Below are 25155 nucleotides of genomic sequence, written 5' to 3'. Positions count from 1 at the left end.
ATTTGACCTCCTTAAAAATCAAAGGCTTCTATACTATTGTATTTTAACCAAAATTTAAAATAAACTTCTCTTTGATCCAGCAATGTAACTTATAAACATTTACCTTTAAGTAAATAACCAGCCAAATATCCAAAGGATGTCCATTGCAACATTGTTGATAATAGTGAACTTCAGGAAAAAATTTGTATCAAACCAGAGGTGGTTAATAAATTATGATACACACAACAGAATACTAAGTAGTCATGAGAAATGGTTCTATTTATCACTTTAGAAAGATATGTTGATGAGTTAAAAAAATCAGTTACAAAAAAACAAGGGTAACATCTCCTTGTTGTAAATCTACTTATAGGTACATGTATACGCACTGTTACAGGCTGATATGTGTCCCCTTAAAATTCCTATGTTAAAGTTTTAACACCTCGGAATGTGTTTATATTTGGAAATAGGGTCTTTAAAGAACTAATTAAGTGAAAATGAGTTCTTTAGAGGGACCCTACTCCAATACGACTGGTGTTCCTTGTAAGAAGAAGACATGTGGAAAGAGACATGATCGAGAGAGAAAAGACCACGTGAAGTGTCAGGGAGAAAGCCCTCTACAAGCCAAGGAGAGAGGCGTCAGAAGAAACCAGACCTGCTGACACCTTGACCTCAGACCTCTACCCTCTAGAACTGTGAGAGAGCAAGTTTCTGCTGTCTAAGCCACCCAGTTTGTGGTACTTTGTCATAGTAGTCCTAGCAAACTAATACACACACCTACACAGACATCTGGAAAAATATTCACCAAATTGGAACAGTGGTTATCTCAGAGTGGTAGAGTTCGGCTTTCTTTTTAATACTTTCCTCAGTATTGGAATTTTTTTCCAATATGTAATACATCATTTTTATGATAAAAAAAGAGCAATGTTAGTCTCTTGTGAAAAATAAAAGGTCAGGCGACAATAACCTGGTCTCTATTAGTCACAGGCCACCCTGTCACACTCCTATGCTGCTTGCTGTCTTTCCAGCTTATCCTCTGAACCTCCCACTGAAATAGCAAACCAAACTGAGAAGGAAAGAATTGGGGGATGAGGGGACCTTTGGAACTCAAAGTGACTCATGCCTTTGCTGAGTTTACAGAGTGGCACTCGAGGTGCAGCACAGTGACTGGAAGGCCTTCTCTGCACCATACATGGTGCAAAGGGCTGAGATCCTTTGCTTGGACTCAATGTTTGCCTTCCCTTAGCTGCTGGGGGATATGTCTCCCTTTTAGGCCCCCTCCAGAGGGCCGCAGAGCAGGAAATCATGTCTGGGGGTCCTCAAGATTCCAGCTTGTTGTTTCTGTGTGGGGAGGAGTTCTGGCTGGGTTGGGGCTTTGCATTTTTATAGGTCTTTTACTAGGGATCTAAGACTTGGGAGCCACTAACCAATTTCTTTTTCTTTTCTTTCTTTTGTTTTGAGACAGAGTCTCACTCTGTCACCCAGGCTGCAGTGCAGTGGCACAATCATGGTTCACTGCAGCCTCTGCCTCCCAGGTTCAAGTGATCCTCGCCTCAGCCTCCCTGGTAGCTGGGACTACAGGTGTGTGCCACCACACTCAGCTAATTTTTGTATTTTTTGCAGAGATAGGGTTTCGCCATGTTACCCAGACTGGTCTTGAACTCCTGGGCTCAAGTGCTCTGCCCACCTTGGCCTCCCAAAGTGCTGGGATTACAGGCGTGAGCCACTGCGCTCACCTGAGCCACTAATCCTCATCTTAAACTCTGGAGGCCTATGAGAGGCAGAAAGGGACAAGTTGGTCTGGGTTTTAGGGGAGACATGAGGTTCTACCAACAATCCATATACTGTTTGTATTAGTCAGGCTTCTCCAGAGAAACAGCACCAACAGGATGTACATATATTTACACTGGGTCCTCTGCATCTGGAATCTCCACATCTGTCGATTTGACCAACTGGGGCTAAAAAATATTTTTTAAGAAAAGCATCTAACTGAACACATACAGACTTTTTTCTTGTTATGTCATTATTCCCTAAACAGTATAGTGTAACAACTATGTACATAGCATTTATATTGTATGAGGTATTATAAGTAATCTAGAGATGATTCAAAGTACATGGAAGGATGTGTGTAAAATATATGCCGATAATACATCATTTTACATCAGGGACTTCAGCATTCATGGTTGGTATCTGCGGGGGTCCTAAAACTAATCATTCATGGATATTGAAGGGTAACTCTGTGTGTGTGTGTGTGTGTGTGTGTGTGTGTACATAGAGAAAGAGAGAGAGATTTTAAGGAGTTGGCTCACATGGTTGTGGAGGTGCAAGTCCAAAGTCTGCAGGGTAGGCTGGCAGGCTGGAAACCCAGGGAAGAGTTGCAGTTGGAGTCCAAAGGCAGCCTGCTGGCAGATTACTTCTCACACTGGGAGGTCAATCTTTGTTCCTGTAAGGCCTTCAGCTGATGGGATGAGGCCCACCTGTGATATGGACAGTAATCTGCTTCACTCAAAGTCTACTGATTTAAATGTTAGTATTATCCAAAGTCACCCTTACAGAAACACCCAGAAGGTTTCACGTCACAGTGGCCCAGCCAAGTTGATGTATAAAATTAATCATCACACAGATGATTGGGTGATGGGTGTTCTACCAAAAGAAGTTTGAAACGTTCAGCCCCACTCATAATCTGTTTCTCACCACATTGACAAATCCTACAAAGAGAGACATAATTTTCACTGTTATCAACATCTAGGAGATAGTAACTCAGTTAAAAGGAGGAAGCAAGCAAGAGAAGAAAAGAAACATTTGGAATCTGAGCCTCATAAGACAGTCCTTCCAAGAATCACATTGTTTCAACCCAGTGAGTACCACTTTGATAAGAACTTGAATAACTGGAAATGTTGACTTCCTTTCAAGTGGTTCCTGCCAGTATAGACATCTCAATGCACTGGACATTCTTTACAAGGAACAAAGCTTGATAGGATTTCTAACTTTATATAGCTACAGCTTTGAGAACAGGAGATGCTCAGGGCATTGTCCCCAAAGCCTGAAGAATGGGTACCAGGATCTCCAGACAACACTCTTCCGGGACCTGCAAGCAAACACCTCTGCTTAGAGAGCAGCCCCGACCAGGAAGCCAGACTCGGTCACGTGGCTCACCCCCACACCAACTCCTAACTTGTGCAGGGCACCTGCAGCTAATTTGGAAGTTTGATTATAAGCCAAGGGGAACGGTTATGTAACTCTGAAAGTTTAAACTTGGATAAACACACACGTACACAAACGGGCCCAGGTAGAACGAGAAAACCACAGACTGGATCCCGTTTCCTTAGTTTATTGCCTTGTAAAGCAGTAAGATGTATTAATGATTACATCGACCTGCCTTCCCGGCTGTCCAAATGGCAATGTCATCAATTAAAAAGTGTCTGCTGCCTCCCAGGTCCCTTTGAATGTCATCCCTTTGTGCAAATAAAGGTGAAAATTCTTATACATGTCAGTTGTACTCATCTTTGCGTCTCTTTCTTATGACCAGTACTGGGGGGCGCATCTCCCAACCCAAGGGAGCTCCTGCCTGGAGCCTGCGTGTCCCCAAGGCCCTGAAATCCCACTGTCAGCAGGCAGCACCCCCTTCCCACGGCTCCACGGGAGGCTGAAGGCAGCTGAAGCCACAAGAACAAGCTGAGAGGAGAGGACCAAGATCCGAGAGACATGGCCCAGCTCCTAGAAGCCAGCTTTGGGCCCTGTGCCGCTGTTTTCTTCAGCCTCTTTGCTCCAGAAAGCTCCACGGAGAGCCACAGGACCAGGCGGGCCAGGAGACTGGCAGGTAGCAGCAAGGGGGGCCGCCTTCCCAGGTAGGTGCAGAGAGCCAGGAAAGGAAATGTACGCTTTGCCATGAGAGACGGGGCGACTGGGCCTCAGGCTAATCCCTGTGAGAACTGTTCTCTGGGGAGAGCAGGGACAGGAGTCCAGAAGCCAGGGCCCTGGGCTGCCCCATGAGACAGCTAATGCCACCACCCCGCTCAGAGGGAGAGGGTCGTGGGTAGGCTGGGAGACAGCCAGGAACCAGGCAGGGCACTGTCCCTGAAAGCATGCCGTCCCCCAACAAGCTGGGCAGCAACTCTCCTCAGTCCCATTTGCACAGCTGAGTCCGGATCCTGCTGTCCTGGGGCTCTGTTTATCACAGTTCTGGAGGGGATGCGTGGAGGGGGGACAGTTAGCCTGATTAGTGCATTTTGCTTTGACAGAATGAGAAAAATAAGGACGGTGTAGTGAGATTTTCACAAAGCTAAATGAATTTAATTTAAAGATTGTTCTTATTCTAATTCCAGGTTAAGCCTGATGTTTTGATTCACTTTATTGATAGGTGATATTTGATAGGTGATCATTGTTGCCATTGTTTTTAATGTCCTTACTGGCTAACTTGTTCAATTTTTTTTTCCCAATTTTACTGGCCCATGAAAACTCAAACTTCAGGGGAGAAAAGCCTTCCAAGGGATGTTTTTTGGCCTATTTCTTCTGTGATTAGTTTATCTATATTTCACTTCATACTATAAACTCCTAACATTCATTTCATTTAGTCATTGGACAGACACTAAGTAAGCATCTACTACATTCAGGATAAATATTTTGTTGATGTAATGATTACTTATTTGGGATAAAAGATTTGAATATTTCAAAAGTGAACAACATAAAACAAAAGTTTTAAATGGGTATCATATTTATCCCTGACACGGAATCTGTGACAAACTTAACCGTAGTTTAGCTGCTAGCATAGGTTTTTTTTTTTCTCTTAGCAACATTGTAACTAAACAGTCACAAATCTAAATCTCCCCAAAATAATTTGCTCTCATTGACCTTCTTTTCAGTTGCTACCTGCATTTGATACTCCACGTACTTTACCTAGTGAATGAATGAGGTGGAGACTTCCAGAGACTGGATTTCAAGGTTCATTTGCTGCCGCAGCAGAGCCTAGGCTATCCTGACTCATACCAGGACTTTACCCATTTAAACTTTCTTCCCTCTGAGTGCTGAGTAGGGCCGACCTAACACCTGGATGAAGTAGGTTATTGTCCCAAAATATTTCTTTCTTTGTTGTCTAAGTTTCTACCTAAAGTGTTTTGTGTTTTTTTTTTTCTTTGTTGTTGTTGCTTTCTGGCAGAGTCTCATTCTGTCACCCAGGCTGGAGCGCAGTGGTGGAATCCTTGCTCACCGTAGCCTGGAACTCCTGGGCTCAAGCAATCTTCCTGCCTCAGTCTCTCAAGCAGCTGGGACTACAGGTGTGCACCACCACATCTAGCTAAGTTTTAAAAATTTTTTGTAGAGATGGGGGTCTTACTATGTTGCCCACGGTAGTCTTGAACTCCTGGCCTCCAGCAATCCTCCCACGTTGACCTCCCAAAGTGCTGGGATTACAGGCGTGAGCCATCATACTTGCCCCCCTCCAACTTTTTTTAAAATTATAGATCGCCTTCTCCCTTTAGTCCTCTTTTAAGAGTTAAAACCTCCTAGGTTTTAGTGCCTTCTGCATGGCACTTGTTGAGACCTTGGCCTGGCATTGCTGTCCCTGTCGCTTGCACAGGCTTGATCTTAGACATCACTGGAGTTGAGCCCTCAGGCCTTGCCAAGCTTCCCTTTCCTCAACTCAACCTCAGGCAACCTCAGGCCTCTCCAAGCTTCCCTTTCCTGGACTGTGATGTGGGGATAATAATAGTTCCTTTCTCATGGGCTGTGCTGAGGAATAAGTGATAGAATGTGTGTAAACCACATAGTACTAGCTCAGTGGGTGGCGATGGTTATTCTGATGTGTATTAGTTGACTACAGCTGCCGTAACAAAGCACCACAAACTAGGGGGCTTAGACTACAGAAATGTGTTGTCTCACGGTTGAAACTTGAAGTTCAAAGTCAAGGTGTCGTCAGGGTTGGTTCCTTCTGAGGCCCGGGAGGGAGGGTCTGTTCTGGGCCTCTCTCCTAGTTTCTGGTGGTGGCCTCCAGTCCTTGGTGTTCCCGGGCTGTGGCTGCAGCACCTTCATCTCGGCCTCTGTCATCACACAGTGTTCCCCCCATGTCTCTGTCTTCATGTGTCTTCTTATGAGGATGCCAGTCATATCAGATTAGGGCTCCCCTTTTCCACTCCAACATGACTTCATCTGAACTAATTCCATCTGCAACAACCTTATTTTCTTATTTTCTTATTATTTTTTTTTTTGCTTATCTCTATTTTTTTCTGAATAAACATGGATTTCTCTCAATAAACATGTTTTCTTCAACAAATATTTTGAAGAAATATTTTATAATATAAAAAATCATTTAAGTGAATGGCACTAGGAAAAAATAACATATAAGCCAATTACTAGACTATACCATATTCACTTTAAAAGAAAAAAAGCAAATGGTTATGCATATTTTTATGTGCTCATATTTTTCAAGCTGAAGTGCTACAGATGTCATCTTTTGCCCTTAGGGCTTCATTGCAGGCAAGAGCTGTCTCTCCTGTGCCATATGGGCAGGTGACATGGGAAGTGCATCCCAGGCCACAGCCTCAAGATTACTCAGGGACAACTGCATCAGCAGCTTTAATCTAGGACTTCTTGAGGTATAGCTGAATATTCACACAAATTCTAGGTCACTAATTCACCCATCATCTGAAACGATAAGTCACTTAATGGTTGCTTGAATATACTCTAAATTCATTTGGGAAATATCTTCAGATTTTCTTCTTTTTTAAAGAATATATACATGTATATATTCTTTAAAATTTACATATATATATATGTATTCTATTGGTTCTGTTTTTCTGTAAAGCCTTGACTAACAGAGCTGCTTAGTAAGCCAGATGTTCTCTGTCCTATTTTTGGTCTATATTAGCACAGCATAGTGGGCAATATGAGACTATATAAATGTTTGGGGCGTAATTCAATCTGTATGTTTTCTTTTTTGCATGTATTGGATATGACCCTTACATATGACTTGTACAAAATTGTCTGGTTTGAAACTAAATATTCTCTAAAAAACATATAGGACATATTTTTCTTTTTTTTCTTCAACTTTTATTTAAAGTTCTGGGGTACATGTGCAGGATGTGCAGGTTTGTTACATAGGTAAACGTGTGCTATGGTGGTTTGCCGCACAGATCAGCTCATCACCCATGTATTAAGCCCAACATCCATGAGCTATCTTCCTGATGTCCTCCCTCCCCCAACCTCCCAGAAAGGCCCCAGTGTGTGTTGTTCCCCTCTATGTGTTCATGTGTTCTCATCCTTCAGCTCCCACTTAATAAGTGACAACATTCAGTGTTTGGTTTTCTGTTCCTGTGTTAGTTTGCTGAGGATAATAGCTTCCAGCTTTATCCATGTCCCTGCAAAGGACATGATCTTCTTCCTTTTTATGGCTTCATAGTATTCCATGGTGTATATTACCATGTTTTCTTTATTCGGTCTGTCAATTATGGGCATTTGGGTTGATTCTATGTCTTTGCTATTGTGAATAGTGCTGCAATGAACATATGTGTGCATGTATCTTTATAATAGAATGATTTATATCCCTTTGGGTATTTACTCAGTAATGGAATTGCTGGGTTAAATGGTATTTCTGCTTCTAGATCTTTGAGGGATCACCACACTGTCTTCCACAATGGTTGAACTAATTTACACTCCTACCAATAGTGTAAAAGTGTTCCTTCTTCTCTGCAACCTCCCTAGCATCTGTTTCTTGACTTTTTAATAATTGCCATTCTGATTGGTGTGAGATGGTATCTCATTGTGGTTTTGATTTGCATTTCTCTAATGAGCAGTGATGTTGAGGTTTTTTTCATATGTTCGTTGACTGCATGAATGTCTTCTTTTGAGAAATCTCTTTTCATGTTCACTTTTTAATGACAACCCTATTTTTAAATAAGGTCACATTTTGAGGTACTGAAGCTTAGGACTTCAACAAATCTTATTTTTGGGGACACAATTCAACTCATTACCTGGAAGATAAGAAGATAAGATTTTGTCTGTTGTTACGACTATTGTTACTCTTTTCACTATTTTTCTTTCTTTCTTTTTAAAATAGAAATGTTTTCACCATGGTGCCCAGACTGGTCTTGAACTCCTGGGCTCAGGCGATGCTTCTGCTGCAGCCTCCAAAGTGCTGGGATTACAGGCATGAACCATCATGCCCGGCCTCATAATTTTTCTACTACTAACCAACTTAGCACCCTGCACTAGCAGACCATCACCAAATGCCAGCTGAATGGCAGTTTCATGAGCAGTCTCCGCACAGGCTTCCACTGGCTGCTCCAATCCATCTGTCCAAGGCACTCCTTGCCCAGAGCAAATTACTCCTCTCTCCACCACAGGCGCTCCCTCTCCTTCACCGCTCTCCATATCATCGTCACCATCTCTCTGACCTCTTCCCACCACAGCCAGGGGAGGGGGGACATTGCAAATGGAAGCAGACAGCAGCCTGGCCTCACTGGCTTGCAGTGTGCCTAGAACGTAATGAGACTGGCTCTGCAAACCTCCTGGGGAAGTGACTTGCTGCTGTGCAGCCACTCATCGCACACCCACCAAACCTGCCACATGCACACCTGTTGTCCCTGCTCCCTGAAGATATCTGCCAGTGGCCCATCCCTCATACAGGAATAACTTGCTTTTGCAAGCCCCTGGCCAATCCTTTTTTTCTCTTCCCAAATGGAATCCTATTTTAAATGCATGAGGGGAGCTTAATAATTGAAGAAAGCCTATGATCATCTTGTTGCCAACAGGATAAAATAATCACTCACTATGGTATTTTTGGTAAATATAGATTTTTATAGGTGGAATTGACTTTGCTTAAAGTGGAGTGCACCGAGGCACGTCTTTGCAGCTGAAAGACTTGGGTGTGACCATCAGTGCGAGATGAAGTGATGACAGGCATATTCGGCCCATTGATTTCTGACTTCTGTCAGGGCCTGTCTTGCAGGATTTTTGGTACCTGGGACTCAATCTCTTCCCTCCCTGGAGGGCAGTCAATGGGCCTCTGAAACCTGGGGTTCCTATGTGGCATCCCAATCAGTCCTCTCCCAGAAAGGAGTGAGGCTCTGCACGTGGAACCCTATCCTTCATCCCAGACTGTCCGCACCTCAAGTCACATCAGGAGAAGCCTCAGGAGTTGAATTTCTGCGCCCAGAAGAATTCTTTTGGTCACATGAACCACCCTGACTTGGAGTGAAGGGAGAAGGGAAGGAAAGTTCTTAGCTCTCATTTTAGAGTTGCCAGATTTAGCAAATAAAAATACAGGACACTTGGTTAAATTAGACTCCCAGATAACAAAAAACAAGACAAAACTTTTTTTTTTTTTTTTAACTATCTAGCCACTTTTAAGTGTATTATAGTTTAGTAGCACTGAGTGTATTCATATAACAACAAATAATTTTTTTTTAGATGAGGTCTTACTCTGTCACTCAGGCTGGAGTACAGTGGCTAAGATCATGGCTCACCGCAGCTTCAGTCTCCTGGGCTCAGGTGATTCTCCCACCTCAGCCTCCTAAGTAGCTGGGACTACAGGCATGTGCTACCACACCCAGCTAACTTTTGTATTTTTCGTAGGGACGAGGTCTCTCCATGTTTCCCAGGCTGGTCTTAAACTTCTGGGCTCAAGTGATCTGCCCTCCTCGGCTTCCCAAAGTGTTGGGATTACCCGCGTGAGCTACTGCACCTGGCCACAACACAAAAATTTTTAATGTAGTATGTCCTAGTCAATATTTGAGATATGCTTACACTAAAAAGTAATGATTCATTGTTTATCTAAAATTCAGATTTAAGTAGGTGTCCTGTGTTTTATCTGGCAACTCTAGCCCATCTGTCCTGGCTTATTTCATTTATTTATTTGTTTGTTTGTAGTCCCAGTTCCTTGTCTCTGCAAAGAGAAAGAATCCTCAGAGAATTGAGGCAGCCCTGCTCTCTAACCTTCAAGGGAAGAAGTTGACAGCCTGGGGCACACATACCAAAACATTATGAAGTGATTTTGAGCAGTTATAAAATCACATAATCATTAAAGCAGAGGTGGTGTATCTTTGGCACTACCCATCTCTCTGCAGTTTCCACTTATCACCCTGCCCATCTCTGGGCAGCCTCATTCCAGATCGTTAACTCATCCTAGCTGAGCACTAACTGATAAGTATAAGGTGTTAGCTGCTGATAAGCTTCACATGTGACCTCTTCTCACCCAGACTCACTTTTTTTCCCCCAGTAGATTAAAATAATCAAGAAAGAAGGGTGTAACCAGACACAGTGGCTCACACCTGTAATCCCAGTGACTCGGGAGGCTAAGGCAGGAGGACTGCTTAAACCCATGAGTTCGAGACCAGGCTGGGTGACAGAGTGAGACCCTTTCAGAAAGATGAAGAAAAAAGAAAAGAAAAGGAAAGAAAGAAGGAAGGAAGGAAGGAAAGAAGAAAGAAAGAAAGAAAGAAAAAAAGAAAACAGAAAGAAAGAAAGAGAAAGAAGATGGACAGTTGGTGGCCAGAGAGAATGGCAAGCGTTGCTTGTGTGGGGTGTGCCTACCCAGCACCGGGGGCTGTGTGAGACTGTGGAGCCCGTGATCCCCATGACTGCTCACCTCTGCTAAGAATCCTCACCTTGCAGATCTTCTGAGGGAAAGAACATTTTGGCAAGGGAAAAAACAAAAAACTCCCCAAGAACTCTTTGTGTAATGGTAAATTCAAATCCCCCCGGTGTTCTATTTTTGTAATACCTAGATTCCCAGAGTGGAGCTATTTGGGGAAAACCCCAAATGAGAAACCCTTACTGAAGAGCTCCAGTCTAACTGAGTTCAAGCTACTTGCAGCCCAGGTACAAGGAGGCAGAGACAAGGAGAACTTGTACCTCATTGCTGTGCCAGGGGTTTTGGTTAGCTTTGGAAATATTAACACCTGCTTAGCTTGTGGGTTCTAGTGAGCCCAGATGCTTATTAAGGCAGTAATAGACAATGTGTTAAGCACCATTAAAATACACACAGTGATCCACACATGCACAACCAGTTCCCACCTTTAGGGGCTTTTGTGGCAACAAATTACAACAATACCAAAATAAACCATGTAAACGTCTCATAGGTCACTGCAGTCTCAAGCTCCTGGGTTCAAGCAATCCTCCCACCTCAGCCTCAAGAGTAGCTGAGACGACAGTTGTGCACCACCATGCTCAACTAGTTTTTTTATTCTTTGTAGAGACAGGGTCTTGCTATGTTGCCCAGGCTGATCTCAAACTCCTGACCTCAAGTGATCCTCCCATCTCAGCCTCCCAAAGCACCATCTCAGTATGTTTCTAATGTCAATTCAGTTCCAAACACATTGGGCACTATTACATGCTCAACCACAGGATAGATGCTAGAGTATATGGACAGCTAAGATATACCTCCTCACAAAGGAGCTTATGGTTAATTGGCAAAGATTGACAGCAGAACAACCAATCACAGCACAAAGTGATTTGTGCCGTAACAGAGGTATGCACAGGATGCATGGGAACATAGGGGATAGCTATAACCCAACTCACGTATGGTGGGATTGGGGAAGGGGTGCATGCAGGGGACAAAGAAGGCTTCCTGAAGGAAGCAACTCCTAGCAAGGTCTGAAGCAGCAAGTGGTGATTTCAACAAGGACATCTCTTCTTTGGCAGGGCTTTACAGTAGAAGCCCAACCCAAACGAAGGCTAACGTTGGGCAGTAGGGACACCAGCTCAGTTCTATCTACCCTACTATTTCTGGCCCTCAGTTTCTTTTGAGTCTGCCTTTTAAAGTCTACCAGCATGAGTTGACAGAGAGGTGGAGTCCCCTCTCTCAAGCTTTCTATTTGTTGGTTTCAGCTAAGCAGTTAATTAATTTTGGGAGATTTTCAGAGTGATTCTAGTGCTTCCATCCAACTTCAATTACTGCAAAGCTTTACTGAGGTTGTTTTCCACAGCGTTCAGCTTTATTCTTTCTTGTTTTAACATTGAATAGGCTGTCTGTGAGACCAGCAGCTTAGGAGGGCAGCTCAGTTGTTTTGCTGGTCTCCATTTTCTGCAACTCAGCTGTAACTAAGGATTTTGACCACCAACTGGGCTTCTACCACTATTTCTGCTCAAGGACCTGGTCATAAAGGCTGTTCTCAGCTCAGAGACCTTGTCCCACCCCCACTCCTATAGCCACTTCCCTCAATAACACATCAACATTCATTCTGCTCACTCAACTCAATTTGCATTTGGAGGGCATTACAACTCTACTAAAATGTTTGAAATTGAGTCAATTGTAAGAGTCTTGGGGGAGGATTACCCAATAAAACCTCAACGGTGAAACCACCAAGGAGCAATATCAGGGAGGAAATATAAACCCAGGAGCTCTCAGTCCAAGAAAGAGAAAATTAAGGGCAATTCCTACATTTGGAAGTGAGGATTTCTTCTGGCTGAGGGAACCCTGCAAGCATTATACTCCCCCAAACACCAGCTACATTTAGTTTGAGAAGATTCACTTGAAGGGTACAGCAACTAGATACATCAAAGGTGAAGGTGAATGACTGACAATAAGTTGGAGTGGGAAGAGGATATCTTTAAACTGAGCATATCTGTTGAGATGTGGGGCATTATAGTATCAGTAGCCTCCCAGAAGTTCAAGTGTAATGAGTTCTGCAATAGCCTTCCTCAATTAATCAACCATAGCCACACCCTCTCCTCTCTCACTTCTGTCTCTCCTCTTGCTGCCCTTTACCTCTTCCTCATCCTCTTTCTTCACTACAACTCCCCGTCTCCCCTCACCCCTACTCCTCCTATTGTTTATGGTCTCATTTTACTGTGGCACTTGCTTAGCTTTGATATGACTGAATTTGCCTTTACCCCAATCGATCACATCCTTATCTACCTCACCAAGAAGATAAGATCCAGATTCAAAATCAGAACCTCGGGTTAAAGAGGCCAAATTCAAACCATGAGGCTCAAGGAGATTCTAGAAAAGAAGGTTTTTGTGAAAGCCATCCTGGGCTGGAAGAACTTATCAAATAAAAAAGAAACGTTACTTTTCTATAGAGGAAGCAAAAACAAACAAACAAAAAATGGATGATTAGAAGAATAGGAGTGATAAGGCTAGAAGGATAGGATAGCCAGATGGAGAAGTGGATTATTGGCTCTAGTTTGAGGTCTCCCTTACTCCGAAAGACAAATCCACACAATCCAATGTTCCCTGAAGTGATCATTGTAATTCTTTCCTTCACGTCACTATCAAACTTTCAACTAGGAGGTATAGACTCCACTGCTTCAATTTCCCCACTACCATTCCCTCTTCCTCCTGCAGCCAGATGAACCGGCACTCTCTGGGTCACTCACCCTGTGTTCACATCTAGTCCTCATTTATTTTTCTGTTTTGTTCCCCTTAATGGCAACCAATGATCATAGTCTCCACGAAGTTGTTTCCTCTCTTGGCTTCTGTATCAAAACCATTCTCTGGTTCTATGGCTACCTTCTGGTGTTTTAACTCTACACACACACTCACTCACACACTTTCAGTCAATATGGCTGGCAAACTGGACTGACGGAGAAATACCTACTCTACCATTTCAAACACCAATAAATTCTGAACTATTATCAGCTTAAGTAGATATCTAATACATTGAAGCTTCCAGAAATAAAGTGAGATCTCAAAGCCAGAACAGGAGTTGAAACATAATGGCTCATAGGGGTGTAAAAACTTAAAAATAGCTTTAACCACTGGAAGCTGAGGTTTTAACTCATACATAGAGAGGGAAGTCCAAGCCATATGCCCAATATGGAAGGGGAACTAGAATGGGCTACCTGAGTAAGATCAAGATTCAAATATATATCCATGAAAAGAGACTAGAAAATCTCTGCCTACTAAGACAGTGTCAAGGAAACTTGCTTTCCACCTGGTCCTGTGTGTAGAAAAGTAATCAACCATAAAATTGAGAACCCTAATCGATGCCATGCAGGCTCTGACGTAGGAAGCCCAAACTGATAAATTAACGTTAAAAATTGCTCCAGAATCCATGAATCATGTAGGATCCTAGCAGAGGCAAAGGAAAGACTAGCTTCTAAAGATGTTTTCACAACCCAGAGCACACGGAATTTCTACAAAAACAATATCCCTGAAAATTAATTTATATTCAGTAGTTAGAAATTACACAGGGAAACAAACTATTATAAGGAGAGTCAATAATTACAAATAATAGAAAAAAATCTGAAAAATATTTAAGATAAATGTATATTAAAATAATATTGAGAGTCATAAGGCAAGCATATAAAAGGTAGTCTCATATTTCTAAAAATAATGAACTTTAAAAAACTATAATTATTGATATACAAACATCAATGGACAGAGTGGAACAATTGATGGGATACACTCAAAAAGAAAATTAGTCACTTTGAAGATAAATCTGAGAAAATCACCCAGAATGTAGCACAGAGATGGAGAGAGGAGACCAAGAGTCTATACTGAAAAGCTCTTACATGTTTCAAAGGAGAGGATGGAAAAGAGATAATGTTCAAATAGCTGAGTATACTCCAGAGTTAAAGAACGACAAGTATTCTCATATTGAAAAGAATATCTGTGTTGTGTGCTGAATAAATAACAAATTTCTCATGTAAACACATAATGTTGAAACTTCAAAACATACACACAAAAATTATAAAAATTACTAAAGAGTTAAGGCAGTATTTTTTTAAGAAAGACAATTAGAATGACAGTTGACTTTTCATCAGTGATAATGTATTCTAGGAAACAAAAAATTTTATTTTTGAAAAAGAGAGGAATATTATTTTTCGAATTAGAATTATATACCAGCCGAAGTATCATTCAAACCTGAAAGAAAATGAAGGCATTTTCAGACATACAAAGATTTAGAGGGTTTACTAGTTATAGATTATCAGTCAAAGAACTACTAAATGATGGACATCAGCAAAAAAAATAAATAAATAAATAAAATAAATTAAAGCCAAAAGAAAGTATGGGATGCAAAAACTAATCAGGAGTAAATAAATGGTTAACACATTTGTTGGAAAGTCAACATAAAACTTAAAAATTTAAAAGGGAAACTCCTTTTTGTAAAAAGGAAGAAGGAATAAAGAAAACACAATCAATCTAAAAGAAGAAAGGAAAGAAAAAACATGATAAATAAAAACTACTAAATAAGATGGCAAGTGTAAGTCTAAATATAGCACTATTAATGATATCAATAATTGGTTAAATGGTTAAATGGTTAAAGCTGTTTTTAAGTTTTTACACCTCTATGAGCCATTATGTTTCAACTCCTGTTCTGGCTTTGATATTAATGATATCAATAATGTTGTCCTTGCCAGTTAGGCCATAGAGGCACTCAATGAAAGAAAGAAAAATAAAGGAGTAAATAAATAAATAATAAATAAATAAATAATTAATCCAGGCTCACAATAGTCACACAAAATAAACTGACAGAAAAAATTTACAAATAATGACAGGGGAAAATATATATATATAAAAAATATATATATAAAATAGATATATTATATATTATATATAAAATAGATATGTTATATATAATATATATTATATATTATATATAATATAGATATGTTATATATAATATATATTATATATTATATATAAAATAGATATATTATATATTATATATATTATATATAATATATTATATATAATATATTATATATAATATATTATATATATTATATATTATATAATATATTATATAATATATATAATATATTATATATAATATATATAATATATAATATATAATATATATAATATATATAATATATAATATATAATATATATAATATATATAATATATAATATATAATATATATAATATATATAATATATAATATATATATAAATATATATTATATATAAAAAATATATATCTCTCAAGCAAATATTAATAAAAAGATGATATAGTAACTTTAATGTTGGATATTATAGAATTTAGGGAAACAAATAACAATGGAATTAATGAAGAGCACTACATGTTGGTTAAAAAATAAAAAGAAAAAGTAAGAAACAATTCACCAGCAAGATAGAATAATCATAAGTCTATCTAGACCTAACAACGTAGCTTGGAAATTCACAAAACAAAAATTCTACCAAATTAGAAGGAGAAAATTCTCTCAGAATTACTAGACTGGGGTAAAGGGGCATCATGTCTGCAACTTTGCCCATATTATTCAGAGAATAAATTAGATCTTGATCTAAACATAAATATAGATACAATAAATCATAAAGTAAGAGTGATAAAATGTTAACATTTTGGAAAATTGGGAGAGGGGATATGGAGATTTTTTGGACTATTTTGCAACTCTTTTGTATGTTTGAAATAAAAAGTTTTAATATTTTAAAAAATATCAATGCTTGTGCTACACTGATTCCATTCATCAGAAATCCAGATTTAATTATCAGAGATGGGATCTCAGCAAGAGCATTTATTTAAATTTCTCAGGTAATTCTGATACTTTTAAACCCTGATAAATCAAACATACAGGACATATGTAATAACAGAGAGGAATTTAATGGCACAATTATCAAGCATAATCTAATAGATATATTGAGCAGACAGCTCAGTCGGAAAAAAGGGTAAGATACTTAAATGGGCACTTCACCAAAGAGGGCAATGGTAAATAAACTGATGAAAAAATACTCAACTTTATGAGTCATCAGATAAATTCTAATTCAAACCATAGCAAGTGACCACTACACACCACCAGAATGGCTACTATGGAAAGATAATATGAAGTGTTGCGAGAAGATGTGGAGTGACTAGAACTCTCATGTATCACTGGAGGAGTGTAAATTTGTTCATCTGCTTTGGAACACTGCTTAACAGCATCTACTAAAGCTATTTATAATGCATTCCCTGTGAAACAGCAATTCTACTCCTAGGTATACACCCAACAGAAAAGCTAGCATCTGTCCATTAAAACAAAACATAATAATGCTGATAGTAGCACTAATCATAGTAGCCAAAAACTGGGGCAAAAATGAAATATTCAACAATAGAGTTGATGTGGTTTGGCTGTGTCCCCACCCAAATCTCATCTTGAATTGTAGTTCCCATAATCCCCACATGTCGTAGGACGGACCTGGTGAGAAGTAATTTAATCATGGAGGCGGTTACCCTCATGCTATTCTTGTGATAGTGAGTGAGTTCTCACAAGATCTGATGGTTTTATAAGGGGCTTTCCCCCCTTTTGCTGGGCACTTCTTCTTGCTGCCACATGTGAAGAAGGATGTGCCTGCTTCTCCTTCCACCATGATTGTAAGTTTCTTGAGGCCTCCCCAGCCATGCTGAACTGTGAGTCAATCGAACCTCTTTCCTTTATAAATTACCCAGTCTCGGATATGTCTTTATTAGCAGTGTGAGAATTGACTAATACAAGAATGGATAAAAAATTATCATAAATTCATGCAATGGAATACTATGTATCAATGATAATAAAGAAGCTACAATTACATATAATGGTATGGATAAAGCTTACAGATACAATGTTGAATAAAAGATGTCTAACAGAAGAATAAGTGTTACATAATCATATTTATATAGAGTTCCAAACCCAACACCCCCGGCAGGGTGGCTCACACCTGTAATCCCAACACTTTGGGAGGCCAAGCTGGGCGGATCACCTGAGGTCAGGAGTTAGAGAACTGCCTAGCCAAGATGGTGAAACCCCATCCATACTAAAAATACAAAATTCAACCGGGCATGGTGGCACATGCCTGTAATCCCAGCTACTTGGGAGGCTGAGGCAGGAGAATTGCTTGAACATGGGAGGTGGAGGTTGCAGTAAGCTGAGATGGCACCACTGCACTCCAGCCTGGGTGACAGAGCAAGACTTCGTCTTGGGTTGGGGGTGGTGGGCAGAAATCATTCAGTAGTGTCAGAAGTCAGGGCAGTGGTGAGTGGGGGCAGGAGGGGGCTAATAATGATCTGGGTGCTAGACACATGAGTGCATTCATTTTGTGAAAATTCATCAAGCTGTACATTTATGATGTGTGTACTTCTCTCCAGATGGTATACTTCAATAAAATGTCCACTGAAAATATAAAGTTCACACCTGTAATCCTAGCACTTTGGGAGGCCAAGATGGGTGGATTGCTTGAGGCCAGGTGTTCAAAACCAGGGTAGTCAACAGGGTGTAACCCCATCTCTACTAAAAATACAAAAACCAGCCAGGCATAATGGCATATGCCTATAATCCCAGCTACCCGGGAGGCTGAGGCAGGAGAATCACTTGAACCCAGGAGGTGGAGGTTATAGTGAGCCGAGATCACACCATTACACTCTAGCCTGGACAGCAGAGTGAGACTCTGTCTGAAAAAAAAAAAAAGAAAAAGGTAAAGTACATATTAGTTTAGCTTTTTATTATTATTTTAAAAAGTGGTTTAAGAGTATCCAACCTAAAAATTTAGGGAAAACTTATCAGGTGGGTGAGGACTTTAATTACTAAAAAATTATACTTTTTTTCTGGGAAAAAAATAATAGCTATGAAGAGGACTTGCATTCAAGAAATAGAGGCTGTAATCAAGGCAACATGGTATTGGCACAAGAATCTTTAAATAGATCCATAGAACAGAATCGGGAGCCCAGAAACAAACCTACACATATACAATATGTGACAAATCACATAGTTGATTCATGACAAAGGCACCCTGTCAATAAATGGTACTGGGTCAAGTGTATATCTATATGGGAAAAATGAACTTTCATACCTGCTTAATACCACACATAAAAGTTAATTCAAAATGGGTTATAGGTCTTAATGTGAAAGGTAAAAAATACAGCTTCTAGAAGAAAACATAGATGAATATTTTCTTTCTTTTTTTTTTCTGAGACAAAGTCTCCTTTTGTTGCCCAGGCTGGAGTGCAATGGTGACCATGGTTCACCATAGCCTCAAACTGCTGGGCTCAAGTGATTCTCCCATCTCAGCCTCCTGAGTACCTGGGACTACAGATGCACATCACCATGCCTGGCTAATTTTTGTATTTTTTGTAGAGATTTTCACTGTATTGCCCAGGCTGGTATCAAACTACTGGGCTCTAGTGATCCTCCTGCCTTGGCCTCCCAAAGTGCTGAGATTATAGGCATAAGTGAACATGCCCAACCAAGAAGAATATTTTCATGACCACAGGGGTAGTCAAAGATTTCTTAAGTAGAATAGAAAAGGCACTAACTATTAAAAATTAAGGTTGATCAATAGACTATGTTAAAATTAAGAAACTTCTCTTCACCAAAAGATATATTAAGGGACTGAAGAGGCAAATCACAGACTGAGAGATGTTCATATAGATATATCTGATAAAGCATCTATGTGCAGAATATGTAGTGAGCACCTTCAAATGAGAAAAGATAAATAATCAAAATTTCTAAATGAGCAAGAGATTTAAACAGGTACCATCTTAGCCCACTTTGTGTTGCTGTAAAGCAATACCTGAGACTGGGTAATTACCAAAAATAAGCAATGGGGAAAGGACTCCCTGTTTAATAAATGGTGCTGTGATAACTGGCTAGCCATATGCAGAGGAATGAAACTGGACCCCTACCTATCACCATATGCAAAAAGTAATTCAGGATGGATTAGAGACTTAAATATAAGACCTCAAACTATAAGAATCCAAGAGGAAAACCTAGGAAATACCTTTCTCGACATCACCCTTGGAAAATAATTTATGCTAAGTCCTCAAAAGCAATTTCAACAAAAACAAAAATTGACAAGAGGTTCTGCACAACAAGACAAACTATTAATGCAGTAAGTAAACAGACTACCTACAGAATGGGAGAAAATATTCACAGAACTCTGCATCTGGCAAAGGTCTACTATCCAGAATCTATAAGAAGCTTAAATTGATTAATGACAAAGGAACTCTGTCAATAAATTGTCCTGGGTCAAGTGTATATCTATATGGGAAAAATGAACTTTCATACCTGCTTAATACTACGCACAAAAATTAATTCAAAACAGGTTATAGGTCTTAATGTGAAAGGTAAAAAATACAGCTTCTAGAAGAAAACACAGATGAATATTTTCTTTCTTTTTTTTTTCTGAGACAAAGTCTCCTTTTGTTGCCCAGGCTGGAGTGCAATGGTGACCGTGGCAAAAAAACAGATAACCCCATTAAAAAGTGGGCAAAGGACATGCATGTCTTCTCAGAAGACATATATGTGGCCAACAAACATGAAAAAATGCTCAACATCACTAATCACCAGAAAGATGCAAATTAAAACCACAGTGAGATACCACCTCAAACCACTCAGAATGCCCTTTGTTAAAAAGTAAAAAACATAACAGATGTTAGCAGGGCTATGGAAAAAAGGGAACAATTATACACTGTTGGTGGGAATGTAAGTTAGTTCAGCCACTGTGGATAGCAGTTTGGAGATTTTTCAAAGAACTAAGAGTTAACTATCATTTGATCCACCATCTCATTATTGGGTATATACTCAAAGGAAAATAAATTGTTCTGCCAAAAAGAGGCATGCTCCCATATGTTCATCGCAGCACTATTCACAATACCAAAGACATGGACTCAACCCACGTGCTCATCAACAGTGGATTAGATAAAGAAAATGTGGTACATATACACCATGGAATACTATGCAGCCATACAAAGAATGAAATCATGTTCTTTGCAGCAACATGGGTGCAGCTGGAGGCCATTATCCTAAGTGAATTAATGCAGGAATAGAAAACCAAATACCACATGTTCTCACTTATAAGTGGGAGCTAAACACTGGGTAAACACAGACAGCAAGATGTGAACAAAAAACACTGGGGATTCCAAAAGGGAGGAGGCGGGGACAAGGGTTGAAAAACTACCTATTGGGTACTGTGCTCTCACTTCCTTGGTGGCGAGTTCAATCGTACTCCAAATCTCAGTATCACACAACATACCCATGTAGCAAATCTCTACATGTACCCCTTGGATCTAAAATAAAAGTTGGAATTAAAAAAAAAAGTACAGCACCCAGCCATTCATGAGCAATCTGCCCCCATGACCCAAACATCTCCCATTAGGCTTTATCTTCCAACACTGCCACACCGGGTATCAAATTTCAACATGAACTTCAGTGAGGACAAACAAACCATATCCAAACCATGGCAGGTACTTTGCAAACGAGGATACCCAAATGGCCAATAAGTATATAAAAGTTACTTAACGTCAGTATGCATCAATAGATGTGCAGACAAATCGCAATGAAATACTGTCATACACCCGCCTGAATGACTAAAATTAAAAAAGCAATGAGGCAAAGTGTTGACAAGGTACTGAGTATCTGGTGCACTCATACTTCACTGGTGGGGGTGTAAATTAGTATAATTTGGAAACCGTTTGGCAGTATCTGCTATAGCTAAACTCTGTCTACCCTGGGACCAAAAACTCCCACTAGGTATACAGTCTAGAGAAATAAGTTTGCCCTCTAAAAGACATGTACAAGAATGTCTATAACAGCTTAATTCAAAATAGCCAAAAATTGGAAAAAACTCAAATGTCCATCAATAGTGGAATGAATAAAAAATGAGGTATTCATACAATAGAAAACCACAGCAATAAAAAATAACTACTGCTACACATGACATGAAGGGATCTCACAGACATATGAGATAAGCAAAAGAAGTCCAAAACTAAAGAGTACATACTGAGGCCAGGCGTGGTGGTTCACGCCTGTAATCCCAGCACTTTTGGGAGGCTGAGGTAGGCAGATTGCCTGAGGTCAGCAGTTAGAGACTAGCCTGGCCAACATGGTGAAACCCCGTCTCTACTAAAAAAATACAAAAATTAGCCGGGCATGGTGGCGGGCACCTGTAATCCCAGCTACTCGGGAGGCTGAGGGGGAGAATCACTTGGACCCGGGAGGCGGAGGTTGCAGTGAGCCAAGATCACGCCACTGCACTCCAGCCTGGCTGACAAGAGCGAAACTCTATCTCAAAAAAAAAAAAGAGTGTATACTGTATGATTCCATTCATACACATTTCAAGAACAGACAAAATTAATCCACACTGACAGAAACCATTAAAGTCATTTTGTCTGGGAAAACAGTTGGTATTAACAGGGAAGGCGCATTCAGAAGCATTAGGAAGCTTCTGGGTTGTTGGAAATATTTTCCATTTTGATCTGGGAGGTCAGGTATATACCTTTCTGTGTGTGCATGTGTTGTACAAAAATTCACTGAGTTATACACTTGAAATCCGTGCTCCTCATTGTATATATGCTATGCCTCAAAAAAAACTTTCTGAGATAGGAATCTGTTTCACCCTAGCTGATACACAGAAGAAAAGTGTGATTCTATTCTACATTTGGATAAATGGTAAGGAAAAATAGAAACATTTTCTGGGAAAAATGTTGTGGACCCAGGAACTGCACAAAGTTTATTTTTAACTTCATTCATGTAACTTGTCTACCGCAGACTTCCACATAAGCACAGCTCTAGATTTGCAGACACCTCTTGTAATCTACCCACTGGTGGGTTCAAATCATGAAGTCTCAATAGTGAGCTCCAGCTCAGTGAGAGTAAACTTAGTTCCAAAGGAAAATGAGCCTCGGCAGGGAGAAATGTGTAGGGAAATAAAGGAAATGGTCAGACTCCAGCAGAATTTTTCATTGTGGTGATAGGGTGTTACATGGTGGGTGAAGAGGAAGTCTTCCAGGCATCCTCCCTCTTTTCCAATATCTGAGCTCCCGTCCCCGGCTGCTAAGCCAAGATGGCGGCAAGAAGCACGGACAGGCATTCCAAGGAAGTCAGGTGGAAGAACCCATCATCTTGCAATAATAGACACATTTGAACTATAGAAATAAGGAAAACAAATGGCAAGAAAATAAAAGTAAAGGGGTAGAATTCTGTGAATCAATTGAAGAGCCTGAGTGCTCTCTGCAGTAAGCATGTCAGCAAGGATGCCAGGGTATGATCGTGGAGTATGCACCAGTGTGGACGAAGATCCCAAGAGAGGAAAGAAGACTCAGTCTCAAGTCAAGACAGAACTCTCTCCTGGCCACTATTAGCTGAGGCCCTCAAAATATCCTGGTGTGGGGTGACATTGGGAGTTACCATCACCATCAATCAGCATTAATAGCTAACTGTGCTAAATGTTTAGCATACATTTCTAATTTAATCTTCAATAGTCCTACACATATGAAGTAGTACTATTATTATTCCTATTTTACATATGAGAAAACTGAAGAGTAGTAAAGTAACTTGCGCAAGGCCAATACAGAGAGTTAACACCAGAACAATGTCCTAGTTTTATGTATCTCATCTGTTGTTGCAACCCATGTGCAGGAGTTGGTCCAGCCCAGGGGAGGTGTGGACATTGGGGCTGTAGCCAGGTGAGGATCCTGGGACCGAGGCAGGAAGGTAACAGGGGCTGAGAGTGAGAGCAAGCTCATGTCTTGTATTTTAGGTGTCTACAATCCTGACCACTTAAGGTCACCCAGCTGGTTAGTAGCAGGGCTGGATTAAAACTGTTTCATTGCTGTATCTTGAGCTTTCATTGAAGAATAAAAACAAGTGGAAGTTTGGCTTTGTAAGGATGGGTTTCAAATTGATTGCCCCTGCAGTGTGTACAAAAGGGGAGTCCTGGGCAAAGGCAACTTGGGGGCAGGGGATGAGGAAAGAAAGTATCAAGAATGGGGAAGTGATGACTCGGAGGGGAAACTTTCCTACAGATGCTACCTCAAGTTAGCTGATCACACCTAAAACATCAAACAAGCCCGGTGGGTTGTTTTTGCACTTATGTTGAAAGGAAGAGATGGCTCCAAACCAAATACTATAGTTTCAGAAGAAAATGCATTGTTACATGAGAGGAAGGCTGGGGGCACAAGACAGCTTCCCCAAAGTAAATGGATCAATTGTACATTCTCAGCCTCCCAGATCACTGCTTTTAGTCTGGGAAACCATAGAACCCCCACACTGTGGCTTTCTGGAGCATTCCTCAAACCTCTCTCCAAACCCAGTATGTGCCAGTGTGGAACTCAGCCTAGTGAAGTGATGAAAAGAAAACCAAAACATGGATATAAATGGTTACCAAGTCAACCAAAACTTTTCCTGAATATTTGCCAGTTCTGTGCCATCAATCACTCAGCTCCTGGATGAATCCAAAACACAACTACCTTTGTCTTCCACATAGGGAACGGAAAGCAGATTCCAATATAAAAATTGTTTAACTTTTTAAAAATAAACTTTATTTTTTAGATTGGTTTTGGGTTCAAAGCAAAGTTGAGAGGAAGGTATAGAGATTTCCCATATACTCTCTACCCTACACACACACACACACACACACACACACACACACACAGCCTCCCCCATTATCAACATACCCCACCAGCATGGTACATTCATTGCAATGGATGAAACTACATTGACATATCATAATATCCAGAGTCCACAGTTTATATTAGCATTCAATCTTGATGTTAAGCGTCCTATGGGTTTGGACAAATTTATAGTGACATGTATCCACCATTATAGTGTCATAAAGAGTGGTTTCATTGCCCTCTCAATCCTCGGTGACCTACTAATCTCTCCCACCCCCCCATCCCCCTAACCCCTGGAAACTGCTGAACTTTTTACTGTCTCCATTGATTTTCCTTTTCCAGAATGTCATATAGTTGGAATCATATGGTATGTAGCCTTTTCAGATTGGCTTCCTTCACTTAGTAATATGCATTTGAGGTTTCTCCATATCTTTTCACGGCTTGACATCTCATTCCTTTGTATTGCTGAATAATGTTCTGTCATATACACATACCACAGTTTGTTTATTTACTGGGTTATTGAAGAACATCTTGGTTGCTTCCAAATTTTTGCAATTATGAATAAAACTGCTATAAACAACCATATGCAGTCTTCTGTGTGGACATAAGTATTCAAGTTCTTTGAATAAACACCAAGAATCATGATTGTTGGATCATATGGTAAGAACATGTTGAGTTTTGTAAGAAACTGCCAAACTGTCTTCCAAAGTTGCTGTACCATTTTATGTTTCCACCTGCAATAAGTGGGAGCTCCTATTGCTCCACATCCTTGTCAGCACTTGGTGTTATCAGTGTTTCAGGTTTTAGATATTCTAATAGGTGTATAGTGATATCCCTTATTGTTTTCATTTGAATTTCCCCAGTGACATATGATATATAGCATATTTTCCAATGCTTATTTGTCATCTATATACTGTATCTTCTTCAGTGGGGTGTTTGT

General features: G+C 40.2%; 1 long non-coding RNA gene across 2 annotated transcripts in view; it reads left to right on the top strand.

Moving 5' to 3' along the window:
* LOC129059109 (uncharacterized) overlaps positions 1–11057 on the top strand; it is a 30974-nt gene extending 19917 nt beyond the window's left edge. Inside the window, exon 4 of one of the 2 annotated variants that reach the window (XR_008524810.1) lies at positions 10190–11057. This is a non-coding gene — a long non-coding RNA (uncharacterized LOC129059109). Of the gene's footprint in view, positions 1–10186 lie in introns of both variants that reach the window. The other variant, XR_008524809.1, reaches the window with a different exon arrangement.
* Positions 11058–25155: the final 14098 nt, after the last annotated feature.

This window comes from Pongo abelii, chromosome 3 (assembly GCF_028885655.2).
Source record: "Pongo abelii isolate AG06213 chromosome 3, NHGRI_mPonAbe1-v2.0_pri, whole genome shotgun sequence".
Lineage (NCBI taxonomy): Eukaryota > Metazoa > Chordata > Mammalia > Primates > Hominidae > Pongo > Pongo abelii.
Note: the sequence above shows the minus strand (reverse complement) of the source record. Positions and strands in the feature narration are given on the sequence as shown.